Source organism: Silurus meridionalis, chromosome 4, assembly GCF_014805685.1.
Source record: "Silurus meridionalis isolate SWU-2019-XX chromosome 4, ASM1480568v1, whole genome shotgun sequence".
Taxonomy (NCBI): domain Eukaryota; kingdom Metazoa; phylum Chordata; class Actinopteri; order Siluriformes; family Siluridae; genus Silurus; species Silurus meridionalis.
Window position 1 is genome coordinate 27,870,049 of NC_060887.1, and position 15,496 is coordinate 27,885,544.

A 15,496-nucleotide genomic window follows, 5' to 3' on the forward strand; every position below is an offset into this window, starting at 1 on the left:
GAAGTGAAGACCCTAGAGCTGAGACATGGTAACTACCATCTGCAATATTTTGCTGCTCTTTTAAAGAGGGAAAATAGTTTGATTATTCTTAAATATTAAACAAAGGGTATGCCCAGTGTCTCACTCTGCATCTCTTTTCTCAGTTTACTTAGAGATGTGTCCCTCCCCCTCACACACACGCGCACACACACACACGCACACGCACACACGCACGCAAACTCTGACATATAGCGTGACCTGCTAGATGCTGCATGTCCACTAGGGGGCGCCGTCGCAGGATAAACACTTCAGTGACGAACCCCCAGGTTTCAAAGCCCGAATGTGTGTAGTGCGTACAGACGGACGGGCAGAGGGACATCAGGACAGAGCCGATCCGCGAGCAGGAGTTGCACAGTCCCTCAGCGCAGAGGACACGAGACACGAACGCATCTCCCCGGAGCCTCCCCTGCACTCACCCACAGGGGCACTTTAGTCTCAAACAAACAGGACAACAATATCAGGACTTTCGGATTTATTGCCCACATTTTTTTGGGGGACACGCAGAAAATTCCTCAAGGACACGTTTCCTGGCCGTGGCAGACATTTGACATTTTGGATCGGAGTGTTTGCGCGCTGCTTCGCGGATCGTTCATCTAATTGCAGCTTTGTTCGGGTTTCCCCCTGAAATCCGCGCAAGAATAAACTGCACAGCTGTTGCGAGCTGAAAGAAGGAAAACTGGACATATTTTTTGTACAAGTTGGCGGAATGGTAGAGGACTTTTGGAAACGGTTTCTGAACGAATGCGTCTGGAGAGTGGAAATGTCAACTTTACACAGGTACATCTCCAGCTTCCCCATCCATATTTCTCTAGACTTGTGTGCGCGTTGTGTGTGTGTGTGTGTGTGTGTGTGTTTAGAGAACCTCACTCTTATAGTCCGGTGTGTTTATCCTAATCATGCTTATGTGCCAAAAGTGCGTAAAACATGTGAAAACCTCAAAGAAACTAAAGCTTTTAAAGAAACAGTAATCGGACTTCATGACAGCACATTTTTACCAACCAGGTAAATGTCCATGTATATTTAAACAGAAATCATGCTTCATACTGAGTTATTTGTTTTTATTATATACTTAAATGCTTTTTTTTTTTTTTTTTTTCAAATTGATTCTGAAGGCGTACTGCTTCAGAATCTGACCCGGGGCTGTAGATCCTATATTTAGTTGACGCTTTAAATAAAATAATATATATATTTACACACACACACACACACACACACACACACACACACACACACACACACACACACACACACATGTATATATCAACTCTATTCATCTTTAATGCTCATTCTGATATTGTATTTATATATATATATATATATATATATATATATATATATATATATATATATATATAAATACAATATCAGAATGAGCATTAAAGATGAATAGAGTTGATTCGAGTAGAAATACACTTGGGACCGGTGCCATCTGTTTTCTTCTCAATTCTCATTGCCAGGCGCAACGCTTGCTTCCTGTCGGATCTCCCTCTGGATTATCACCCTGTAGTCTCCTATTAAAAGTGTGAAGTCTGTCCCTTCCGGTCCCCTTCTCATGTCTTTCCTCTCAGTGACAGGAATGGCTTTACGCACATAAGTTGCTTGACATTGTGGCTGGTTTGAGTGCGTTACCAGTTCAGTCGATCAGAAACGCGCACTTTGGAAACGCGATTGTTGAGCACGTCGGTTGTTGCGCGTAACTGCGGAGTTTGTGTAAAGAAAAAAACCCCTATAATTAAGCGATTACTGTACACGCGCGCATGTGTGTGCGCGTGTGCGCGCGCGTGCCTTCCTCGTGTAAATCCGTTAAATCTCCTGTGTGCGATATGAAGCGTTCCGTGGAAGAACGCACACGCATTTACTGCGTCTCTGCGGACACTGGACTAGTCCCAAAACATGTCTCATTTTAACAAGAAGATCTCCTTTTTCTGCCATGATGCTTACACAGTGCATGCACCTGTTATAAATAAGCACATGTTGCATTCATGATTTGCGCCTCCGAGCACACGAGAATGAGTGAGTCCGGGTTGCAGAAGGCGCCTGAGCGCACGGATTCTCGTCTGTAGTGTAGGCTTTGACCGATAGGGGGCGATGGTATGCGCGCACTATTTCCCTATTAACCAAAACGGGAGACACCTCATTGCGCACGACCAAGAGTCTCTATGGAACATATACCTAACCTCTGTCAGGGGGGCGCGCACACTCTTTCTATCTCTCTCTCGCTCTCTCACACACACACACACACACACACACACACGCACACACCTATGTGCTGCTCGAAGGTCCTCACCTTAGAGAAGTCTGAACGCTGACATTAAAATTGTCATGACATTTTTTATCGATTCTTTTCCCCCTTCAATGGTACCTGTAATATGCATCTTTTCACATGTAAGCACAAATATGTGTCTTTAAACAAGATCACTACATATATGTGCTGTAATGTTTATAGGTACACTGTACAAATTTGCAGGTAAAAGATAGAGGCTGAAGGTCAGGCGCTGTACCCTTGACTGTAACACGTCAGCTATAAAAAAACGGGGTAGTTTTTCTGTGAGTAAAGAGACAGCTTCATTGATTAAACAGCCGTAATGAGATGTGATCCTGCTGGGCTGGAATGGAAACTACTGATAAGACACCTGACCAAAAAGGGTATCATGACTTTCAGAAGAGGGAAGAAATACTCTATCAGTCATGTAATGCACTTATTCGTGTAACAGGAAAATGAACAACAAATGAATGTATTGTGTTTTCAATAATAATAAGGATAATAATAATAATAATAATAATAATAATAATAATAAGAGGAAGAAGAAGAAGAATAGATTTTTGTATTGTTATTAATTTGTTGCTTTTTTTATTGCTGTTTGTTTTGATGCTTCATTGCCTCCTTGTCATGCTTTTAACTTGGTTATTTCATGCTGCAGAAATTCAGCAGACAATGAAGTAACCCTGTGTTTACAGATGTTTGGCAAGCTTGGTTTACTTTTTTATTTTAATTTAAAGCAGAAGAAATAAGGGGCACATTAAGAGTGAAAATAGCCATTGCGAGAGCAGCCTGACAGCACTGTTTTAATCACAGAAGGGGATGAGATGGGGCACGCCGGCACAGTTGGCTTTTGGAGGGAAGCCATGCGTACCTTTCAGCCTAGATGTCTCCCTTTGTTTTTCTGCTGCCTCTACAGACTCTGTTTTCTCTCTCTCTCTCTCTCTCTCTCTCTCTCTCTCTCTATCCTGCTGTTTACTTCCCAATTTTGCCATTTGGGCTCCTTCACCCTGCCAGCAGACCCTTTATCTGCAAGCATGAACGTAAAAAGAGGAAAGGCTAACTACGTGTAAATATATATTCCCGTAAAGCAAGCCGGGCAAATACATTCCTCATTCTTCCATTTGCTCATCAACGTGTATGCCACCAGCACTCAGGACTGAGACTTGACACAAAGGTGTTTTCCTTTTTTTTTTTTTTTTTTATCAGTCTCTAGAAATAATATCAGCTCATTTCACACCAGGCTTTGAGATTCACAGCTGACAATTTAAGATTAGTGTAACTGAAAATAGAATATCTGCTGACGCTTTTGGTTGGAACAGATATGCTATGTGGAATGCATTGTAAATACAGTGTAAGAAAAAACACAGCAGGGTGTGCTGTTAGAGGAAATCTCTGACGAGGTGGTGTGGTGGGATGATGTTAACCCCAGGACGGTGGTAGATTATGAAGTGCTTTATTCTTCTTATACTACAGTGACTTGCCGATAAAGACCAAGGAAGCGTAAATCACAATGTTCACCGTCCTGAACACTCTCCCATTGCAGAAAACGAATTGACTATAATACCTGAGACTACTTCCATAAATAATAAGTTCTTTTTGCAGAAAACCTCACCATTTTCTTGATTAATAATAACACACTTTATTAATCTGTTTAAATTATGTGGAACATCTCCTATACATTATATGTTCCTATGGGTGAGTTGCTGCTATAGAAACAATAGCAGAGTACATTAAAATGAAGCTGTAATATGAAGTACAGCCCACGCTACTGTCTAAACACTAATCAACAACTTCCGACTAATCAGAAATGAAAATTAAACAATGTTGGGATATAAATGTCTATATATCACACATTATGTGGAGAGTGTAGGCACCTCAGCATACTGAAAGTGTAAGTGTAATTATACTTGACTCTGAATAATAGCTGCTATGTCTGTGAGCTAATTTGGCCACAATTAAGCGCATTGAATCTGCTAATTTTAAGGCTGACAACACTGCAGCCCTGTACAAGCAAAGGACATAGAAAATTTGTTCTCATTATACCAATTGAGCTCAGACACTCTGATGAAGCACCATGACCTTTTTGCTGAACATTTCCAGAGCTGGAACAGAGAAAGTTTGCGAGTATGAGGCAGGCTTCATGATTTGTGGGTTAGAAATTCAACCGAAAGAATTTCTCAGCCTCTGGCCGTCCTCAGGCCAGCAATCAGGACTCAACTAGATTGCATTTGGTGGCTCGTTCCTCAAATTGGGGTCCTAATCAGGGTCTGTGTTTCTCTCTAATGAAGCTTTGCCGGGCTGCTGGCGGACACACAAGTGACCATGGGCATAGAATAAAGAAGGGAGGAAAGACATAAAACATTAGCTGTCCCTGTCCACGTCCCCTGCCTTGTTAAAGAAGATGGCGACTTTCCACTGTCGCACAGAGATGCTGAGATGGATGCAACACTTTCATGCAATCTGCTCAAGCTGTTACTATGAACAGAACGTAATCTATGCTAAGAAAAGTACTGGATTTTTCCCCCTTGTTCTGCTACAGGAGAGAGAGCATACAGTAGGAAATCCTACCATGATGTGATTACATTTTCTAATCTGATTGGTAAGCAGGTGCTTCATTATTTTCTATAACAGCGGCTCAGACAACAACTTGGCTACAATTCAACGGATTTAAAGAAAGAAAACGGGTTTTTGTTTAACAAAGATTTTTCAGGACCGAGAAATTTTTAATATCGTTCCATATTGTGATTTGTATTTTAATAACATCAAGAAAAAGATACAGATGAAGAAAGCAGTGCTTATAGCTGCTATAATTTAATAACCAACCTGTATGTCTGAAAACATTAAATGTATAATAGATGGAAAGGCATAAAATTGGATAAATGGATAAAAAGCATTGCCAAAAACACCATTTATTAAAAAAAAAAAATATATATATATATATATATATATATATATATATATATAGAGAGAGAGAGAGAGAGAGAGAGAGAGAGAGAGAGAGAGAGAGACAGTAATCCCCATTTAGCACGATGGTTACGGTCCAAAACCGCCCGCGATAAACGGACGCCACCTCAAAAATGCTATTTTATGGATACAGTCCTGTACTATAGTAACAATTTACGTCATTTTATAATTAAAGCGGGAATATATTTATATATATATATTAATATATACTGTATATATATATATATATATATATATATATATATATATATATATATATATTATATATTTATATTTATATATATTTTTATTCCTCTCAAAGTATAGCAATTTGCCAACAAATTATATATATATTTATACATACATACATATATATATATATATATATATATATATATATATATATATATATATATATATATATATATATATTGTTGGTAAATTGCTATACTTTGAGAGGAATAAAAGCAACACCTTGCTCTTATGGGAATCGAATCACTCCACTCTGTCATGGGGTAATTTAACAATAACGGCAGCTTTTTAACATGTTTTCTGGCCATGACTGAGCGTCTTTTTGCCTGCAAGGGCATAGAGCACTAAAAATAATGCTGTGAGGCTTGTGAAGGAGAACACACCTCTATCACAGTGTTCTAATTAAGGAGTGTAACCTCATGAGAGGAAACAAAGTGGAATTCACATGTGCAGGCGCAAATTTGGTTGGAGAGACTTGCCACCTATCTTAGCTAATTGCATATGCTAAAATCAGAGTGATGCACGTCAGTGGGAACGCCACATATATAGTATATATTCTTGCTATTTGTCAGCCACAGGGTGCGTGGAAGTGCCGCTGATGCTAATGGCAGATGAGATAAAACACAGCAATGCATCGAATGCAGCTCTTTGTTGCTCTGTGAAGCTGCCTGCTCGGCACATATAGTCGATAAGCACTGATAACTCCCTGCTATTGAAGAAATGAACATCAGTTTTGGAGACTTTTGTTCAAATCAAGTCCCAGTCCTTATTGGTGAACAAGTTCATATAGGAGTTAAGGCAGTTACAATTACATACAAATGCAACACAATAACCAGCTGCAAAGAGAATAATTTTTACTTTATACTATACATTCTCAACTCTAATTTGACATGATACATGTAACGTTTTTCATTTTTTCTATTGTTTGCAACACACTTGCATACACTCACACATGAACCATGTGTGACGGAGATTGATGATGGTTGTTGTTCTATTTTTACATCCATTTTCCATTAAATGGTTTCTGACCTTTTAGTTACACTTTTAGTTACACAGAGTCCACGTGAAAGCAGCAGAATATCCTCACTGTTATCTTTTTCACAATACAGTACATTTAATAATCTTTCCATTATCTAGTGATTCATTTTGCTGTTGTTTACAAAATGCAACTGTCTGCATTTCATCCTAGGCTGGAAATCATTTCAGTGACTCTAAATTATTACATCTTGGACTGCCTGTGCAATTTTAGCCAATAAATGAATGAAGTTTTATTATTTCCATTGCTCCTTGGCGTCAGTTTAAAATCAGAGTGTGTACAAAATGCAATCAAAGCATCTTTTATGCAGCACTTTTATGAACTTGGTCTTTGTGTTTGTGAAGCGGTTCATAGAGCCAAGACACTACATGCTTTTATCTTGGTTCTATGATATGTCTATCTTGGAGCAAAGGTTAACATGCGAAATATGCAACAATTCTGAGAAAGTATTTATTTGGTCTAGTTCCAGGTCTTCGGTGCATTTTTGAAAAATGTTATTGGTATGGAAATGTTGCAAAAACCAATTAAATCATTTTTGCCTAAACACTAGTCTGTTTAGCTAAGGTTTAAACTGTTCAAAACAAGCTGCTGGACAGTTAGCAAGATCACATTGTTGTTTATTTTAACATGCCTAATACAGGGCTAAGCTTCATTCACACAAACGGCAACTCGCACCAACAAAGTGACTGGAAACCAATAATTTTACAGCCAGAGCTGGCAACCTAAGTAAAATTAACCATTAGTGATTAGATATGGGAGTCTCCAATGACACAAAATGTTGAAAAAAATGCAGCAACTAGCAATGGGAGCTACGGAAAGTGGTAGCTCAATACTTAATTTGTTTTACTTCTGAGCGGAATGGTTCAAATCCCAGCTCCACCAAGCTTCCACTGCTGGGTCATTGATCAAGGCCCTTAACATTTAATTCCTCAGCTGTATGACTGCCAAGTGGCATTAATGTAAATGTAATTTCATAGTACCAATAATATAGACTTTCAGTAATATAAAAACATTAATCAATTCAGTAAATAGGTTATGTCATTAATGTCATTCTGCCACATCAGGATCTATTGTAACACATTTTCAGCATACTGTTGCTAAAATATCTAGAACAATTTGGAACATTTAGAACTAAACGGTGTAGTTATCTTTTTTGGACTTTCAATAATGGAGTTGGTGCTAGGTTTTTCAAGAAAGTGCACTCATTTTCGAAACTCATTTGGTACTTTTGTGATATTGTGCCAACTATTGTAATTGTCTCATGCTGCTCTGTGCATATTGTGGAGGAACAGATGCATGCAAATGCGTCTTGTCCACTAATTTCTCATTTTGTAACGTGGCTGTGAGAAAACAGACTTTGAAGTTGACTGGAAAAAATTCTCAGTAATCAGGCTTAGATCTTCTTGTTTACTATAAATATATGTTTTTCATGTTTTCCCTTCAACAGAAGAGAAGAAAAAGAAGAGAAGACAGTAGAAGCAGCTGTTCACTGTAATGCAGACTGTCCAATCTGGTCCTGTCAGCATTTTGAGACTTATTTGTTTGAGGCGGCTCGACCTCTTTCTTTCCATCCCATTACCTTCCAAATTCTGCACAAATGTTTTTTTTTTTTTTCTTAAGGCGATCTACAGCTGCACATAGTGTTTAGTGTGCACATTTAAAGCTGTGTGCATGTGTGTGACTTATTGTGGCTCCCCAGAGTCCATTAAAAAGTCAAAGGTCCAAGCCTATCAGGTTAGAGATGTCCAATGTGTCTTCTCTATGTCTTTAGTATATATATATATATATATATATATATATATATATATATATATATATATATATATATATATAGGCAGTTTGATGGATTGAGCGGGTCATCTCTCAGTAACTGACACCAAACATCTGACTGTCAGCATTCAGATAACAGCAGAGCTCTTATCCCTCTTCAGCCATATAGCAGTGCTGAGGTGATGCTGCTGTCACTGCCACTAAGAGTCTACAGACAGGACAAAGTAACAGCTTTACTTATTTTTCCTGAGGCTGTGATGTTGAGGACATGAAACTGACACATATGGATAAGCAGACTATCAGTAGTACGCTCAGGGCTCTATGAGACCCTGCTGTGACGCCAGTATGTGAGTGAACTAACTGTTGACATTGGGTAATTATGCCCTGAAGGCCTGTTGTGCTTTATTCAGCTCTGTGATGAGCAATCGCATTAAAGCCCTACAGCTGCCTGAGCCACAGCACAGTCAGATACAGAGTTATAAAGGTTCCTACACTTAACTGTTCTTCAGTGGTGCTTTAAGAGTTGACTGGATAATTAAAGGTTCTGAGCTTCCAAAAATAAATTCTATTTCAAACTATTTCTGAGACAGAACGACTCTGCTGTATTGTATTATTCCACATCTTTTTCTTTTTAAGGGACAACCAAAAATACCTCCAAGAGTTTCATATTTTTAGTGAAAAGATGGACGATAATGTGCTAAAATGAAGCTCATGATTATTTTATTTTGTATAGACATTTGTATGAAATAAACATTGGCACAAAAATAGATTTACAAAAATCCAGATGTTCTGTAGTTCTAGATCCTTAAAGAGAAATCGTGAGGAAAAACCTCTTACACATATTGAAAGAAATCAGACACAGAATTCAACTTGATCCTAAAAATGATTTTAATTGCGCAGTATTATACAGTGCATCTTATCTTCAACTATGTACATTACAAGCGAGGATCTTTTATATATATTGGAATCTTCGAATCAGAATAGGAGTAATTAGTTACAGTTATTATCTGGATGAATATCTAAATGCTGAATATAGACACAGTTTAGGCTCAAAATTAAAATACATAAATACATAAATATGTCTGTGCGATCTGCTACCGCCTAAGGTACACTTTTAAATCATAATATTAAAATAAATCAGGTGTTTGTGATGTGTGTTGAATTAAGTAAAAGGTAACATATAATCTTAGTTACACAACTCTAGCTAAACTGGATTTCTGCTTTTGTTTCCTAATGTCCTGATAATAATAAAATATTCTGTATTTGAGGAAACTAAAAAACAATCACAATTTAAATACAAAGAATAGTAGAGTCATAAAGGTTTGTGTTTTACATTGAATGTGGGATTGATTGTATGGCTATTTACTGTTGCTATTATATTTCAACACAGTTTTTTGTACACTACTGAAGAAGTGTAACATGGCCTAAAAATCTTGTTACCTCCGAAAAGATCACAGTGTTTCCCCCTTTTATCTGCTGCTGCAGGTCTGAAGTGAACACATATCCTCACTTATTTTATGTGTTTATGTATGTTGATTCATGCCTGTGTACGGAGACATTAATGTCTGTTAGCTCAGTGATGCCTCATGTAAATTCCCCCTATTGATTTCTATTAGATATGGATTTCCCACTCTTTGCGAAGCGGCAAGCTAAAATAAGCTGTGTTTGGTAGGTTGGACTTGTGTAAATCTGCCTGTGACATTTTGATAGCCGACAAGTGTGCAGAGGAGAAGCAAATATCATTAGAGGAGGACAGGATTAAAAACTGTCACTCAGCATCACCATTATCAGCCAAAGCAGCACGCCAGGCTCAGTGTTGTGGGTTGGAGAGAAAGAGAGAGAGAGAGAGAGAGAGAGAGAGAGAGAGAGAGAGAGAGAGAGAGAGAATTTAGAGGGAGAAAGTGATGAACCCATGGGCTCATAAGTCAGGTTCTCTTTTGTTAAACAGCAAGTCGTAAATATTTCAGCCGTCATGGCAAAGTGTGGACAGATGTTCCCATCCGCATGTTAATGAAGGCAGAGGCGAGCAGCCCGTGTTCAATAGCTCCCTTCAACTCAGCTTTCCCAGAGATTCTCTACCCTCTATCTCATTCCCACATGCTCTCAGCCTCCCTCGCACTCTCACATCTCTCTTCCTCTCTCTCTCCCACACTCTGATTCTCAGTCCCTCTTTCTGTGTCCCCCTGACTCCCACAGCACTCGCACTGAGCTGGCATTGTGCACCCAGCGCCCCCACACACATAAACACACTCAAACACTTGTTTTCTTCCGAGCTGCAGTGAGGTCAGTGGGCTACAGTGTCTCTTGCCTTGTTCAGGGAAAGACAGGTGCTTGAAGGAGGCCAGCAGGACTGTTATGATTGAGAGTGAGGTCAAGTGAAGGTGAGTTTATGATCAACAGTGTCGCCTTAGGGTTCTTACGCTAACGTATTACTTTCAAGTACTGACGTTAACACCAGTGAAACAGTACAAGAATCATAGCTGAGGTAATCCGCTGCAGTGGCAGTATGTTCGTTGTCTCTGCTGCATTTTCCAAATGAGGGGGAAGAGTAGAATGTCTTCTGTGAAACTGATTGGCCAGGACAGTTTAAATTTTCATGGGGTAATGAGATGCTCCAAATTTTAAGATGCAGTGAATAGCATATACTGTATGTAGTAATCATAGACTAGATTTTTTAAAATGTTATTTTATTAAGAACAAAATACAGAAAAAAACTCTTATTTCGAAACTCATTTATAACAGAAGTCTGAGAGTGGTTTTGGAATTAAAACACCTTTTTCATCACATTGTGATGTATTTCTTTGTGATTGTGATTGTGAAGACGTAGGAAAAGAGATTTATCAAGACTCTTCTCTGTTGTGGCACCGAGGTGGAATGAACTTCCACAAGATGCTAAATCATCGGCTATCTTCAAGTGACGGGTGAAGACATACCTAAAACACTTAAACTAGCACTTATTTTTTACCTGTTTGTTTTTGTCATTGTTTATAAAAAAAAACACGTGCTATAATTTCTTTCAAATAAATTAATAATGAATGAATCTAGAGAACCAGTGTTGATTTATTCATTGATAGAGACTCTGAGCACTTTTTTATATGTCACTCCGGATAAGGGTGCCTGCTGAATGGCGTAAATGTAAATGTCAATGTAAAGAAAATGCCATATTTAAGTGGGTGTAATATAAGTGAAAACCAATGGATTGGTTTATCAGCCCATATCTACACGTAGTTAGGGTTGCTGCTTGCTAGTTTCACTTTGTTTTAAACACTTGCTCAAGTGTTGCAAGTTGACATCCTGATCATCAGAATTTGTATAAAGGTTGAAAAAGCCTCTTCAAACCGTCTTCTGTGTTTTTTGATACAAACGAATCATGCCTAGAAAAACAGTTTTGATTTTGATTTGACATTTTATTTTGTCTGTACATTCAACCACTCTGTTTCAGAGAGAAACATTGTTTTTTTTATATGTTCTACTTTGTAACATGTGGCAAGAGGCTAGCATGTAAATATCATTCATGAGCTTTATTGGTACAAATACAAGAATCATAATTCAAGTCCATAGCAGGGGTCAAACCACAGACAGGGATCATCAAGAAAGGATAATCTAATAATTCCTGACAAAACACCGTTAAGATTGAAAACCCGAATGAATGTGACAACAAGAAACCAAGTCACAGGTTTAATCAATTTCACGACAGGGCATACATAGACAAATTATTCAAAGACTATCACGTAACAGATGAACACAATCTGATAACAAACCAATGATTGGGCAAGGGCAGAGACAGGACTAAAACAATACCAAAATCTGGTACCAGTTTCTCCATGGTGTAGTTCATTTGTGGAGGTGAGAACACCGCAGCATTCAGACCATCTGAGCGAGGTGATCTTAGTACAGATCCAACTGAACTCGTGACATTTCTGAAGATCTGAGTTCCTAAATTGAGCCAAAAGAGGTGTAAACGGAACCAAGTGACAGAGCTGCGGAAATATGTGTATATGTGTAGAGATCTGGACTGGCAAAAAAAAGGAAAGATCAATATGTATGTGATGTTTTAAAATAGTAACTTTCTAATATTATGAGTGGGGCTTCTTGAACATGTATTTATTAGTTTTTTCCCTCAAGAACAATGAATGAGTTTTATGATGTTTGTTTTTGTTGTGTTGCTTTTGTTTCATTCAATTTCTGTTTTTTGTACAGTAAGAAAACAAATCAAACCGAATAGCCAACAACCCAAAAGTGTTAATTGTGAATGCCAGAAAAAAATAAAATCGCTAATAATCTGATGGGGTTTTTTTTTCCATGTAGTTCTCTGTCCACTGTTCATTTCATTTTGACTAGCGGTTAACTAAAGCACATCACTTCAAACTAGAGACTGTTCCAGACTGTTTTGTGCAAATGACATTGGTGTATCCTTATTTTACCAGTATTACCATGTTTTACAGATGTATGGTATATTTTGGTATAAATTGGTGTCATAGATATCTTCTCTTATCCTCCATCTACTTATGGAGATGTCAGACGTTCAGAATAGGCAAAGCCAACAGGCTACAAATGACAGTGAAGTCATGAGAGGAATTAAATGGAGGAATTGAACAGATCTTTGTGCTGTGTGTGTATGATTAAGGCAACTGAAGGGAAGTGAAAACTCAAAAGTGGCTTCTCTGTCTAACTATTACTGTTATTCAAATATACACTGGTCATGGAGTTACTTGCCTGAAGTTAAATAGCACATTGTTTGTTGCTAGTGACAATGCAAGTTTTTCATTGAGCAAATATTCTATATGATTTTGCATGTATATTTTTTTCTGGAGGGTAATGCTCTTTTCTCTTCATGAACGCCGGCGTTGTGATTGCAGTGTAATTTGCGTATAACTTGGCATTGTTTTCTTGGCCTGACTAGCAATTTACCGTGCGCTTACATTGATTCTCCTAAATGAGTCCATCTTATGTACTCTGGATAAAAGAGGTTACTGCGGCAGAATACAATACCCCGGAGTCCTAATCCATTCCTCTGTGCCTTTAAAATGAAACGAGCTGCCTGGCTCATTTGATCTGAATGTGATATGGCTTGATTTGATTTGCTATCCAATACAATTCCCTCTCATATGTACTGTATATGATTGTGCATTGGCACAAAGCCCTCATTATCTGTGCTATTATTTGTGATAGAGAGGAAGGGACGTTTTGACAGTCTCTCTGCCATCTGCAACATCTCCTTTGCGAGACATTTGAATTATGAGCGATTAGCCATTTCATCTTCAGAGTTCTGCCCAAGACACACACACACACACACATACACACACACATACACACACACACACTCCCAGAACACACACACACACACACACACGTTCTTGGCAGCAGACGAAAAAGGAAGCTAAAGGTCTTTTTTTTAAGGGCCTCTGCTTTCCAAAGGCCGGTATCTAAACTCCCCTGCAATGAATTTGTCATTAACACCTCATAAAAATGTTGGCAGTGCCACTTCTGTAATCTGTTTTGTGCTCTAGCACAATAATACAAATTACAAACAGATTTCGCTGGCGTGAAACCCAAATTAGGCTTGTATTAAATGTACCAGTCATATTATGCAGGAGGTAATTGCTTTCATTCACATTGCTTTCATGCGACGACGTTGCTGAGTATCACAAGACAAATGGGTGGAAAAGCTGAGCACAGATGCTGGACAAAACCAGGTGGATATACAGTGCAACGTCGACACTCGTGGGGGTTACGTTCTATGACCCGTTGTGAGTAACAAAAAATTGCGAGGTTTTGACTCTTTTTTTGATGGTTCCTTTTTCAAGGGGAATTGTACATGTACTGTACTGTAAACTCAACAAAAAGTGTGAATTACTTGTCAGAAATGTTTTATTTACTTTTTCAAATGAATAATACAATAATAAAATCGTTTTTGAAACATTTTTATATAATTTATTAGTACAAACTTTGTTTTGAAATGTTACTCCAAACTTTCTAGCCACTTACGGCGTCTCGCGATCAGATTTTCCGCGAGTTACTCTTAGTCCGGTTCCAAATGAAAAGTCGCAAACTATCGAAGTCGCGAGTGTCAAGGTCACGAGTATCGAGGTTCCACTGCATTCACTTAATTCACTGTTGCTTTACCTTTGTAATCAATCATTAAAAGAATTGGATATGGTGTAAGAGCTGTTTGTTTTTCATGAAGTTTCTAACCAAAGCTTTAAGAGAGATTAAAAGAGAATTTGAAGTGAGTAGCATGAAAAAATCAACAATTTCTACACTTGAAGAAAAAATTTAAATTAAAAAAAAAAAATATATATATATATATATATATATATATATATATATATATATATATATATATATATATATATATATAATAACAACAACAACAACATTAATAGTAATTGTAGTAGTAGTAGTAGTAATAGTATTTGGAATGTTGCTTTCTATTACATTGTCATTCTCAATGCAGCATGACAGTTTACACTTTTTTACACAAAATCCCAAATATTTTTTATTTTGTCCAAAACTATGATGAATGTGTATGAGTGTTTTAACTTAAATGTATTGTTAAAATATAAAATTGTTAAAATAATTTTATTTTAAAATAAACATTCTTTAAATATATTTTAGATCTGAATTTTGATTCCTATTTTAGGAACTATATATTTTACTTTTTTTTTTACTCCAGGCATTCTTACTCATGTACAATCCAATTAATTTTTAGAATAAGTGATTGTTAGAAAAGTCTAATTTGTAATCATTTTCAGTAGTTCAAAACATCTAAGGAATTGTGATATATTTTTGTGCACTGATGTTCTAAACTGATTGCAACACTAGCAAACATAGTATGGCTGAAAATATGATTGGAAATAACAAAAAAAAATTATTTTACAAATGTAATCATTTTTGAACATTTCTTACAAGATGAGTAACAAACATTGTTGTGAACCTGCATAGAAAAAAAATCTGTCTAGACTGAAACAATCTACATAGCTCTCTTTAGCACATGTATGCCTCATGCCACTGTTGCAGAAGTGTGATCATGTAAAAGAGTTGCGAGAGACCATGTCCCACTGCTACATCCTTAGCTTCATCCATTTCAGGAGACAGTTAGATGACTAATTGAAATTAGTCTCAGGTAAACAACCGTCTGGACTCTTGATAACAGCGTAAAAACAAACAGATCTGGGCTGGATGTGTTGAGG

General features: G+C 37.5%; 1 protein-coding gene across 1 annotated transcript in view; it reads left to right on the plus strand.

Annotated features, from left to right (window-relative positions):
• The first annotated feature begins 329 nt into the window (after positions 1–329).
• adgrb1a (adhesion G protein-coupled receptor B1a) overlaps positions 330–15,496 on the plus strand; it is a 95,522-nt gene continuing 80,355 nt past the window's right edge. The window contains 1 exon segment of the mRNA XM_046847037.1: positions 330–816. The gene's annotated coding sequence lies outside the window, so the exon portion shown is untranslated.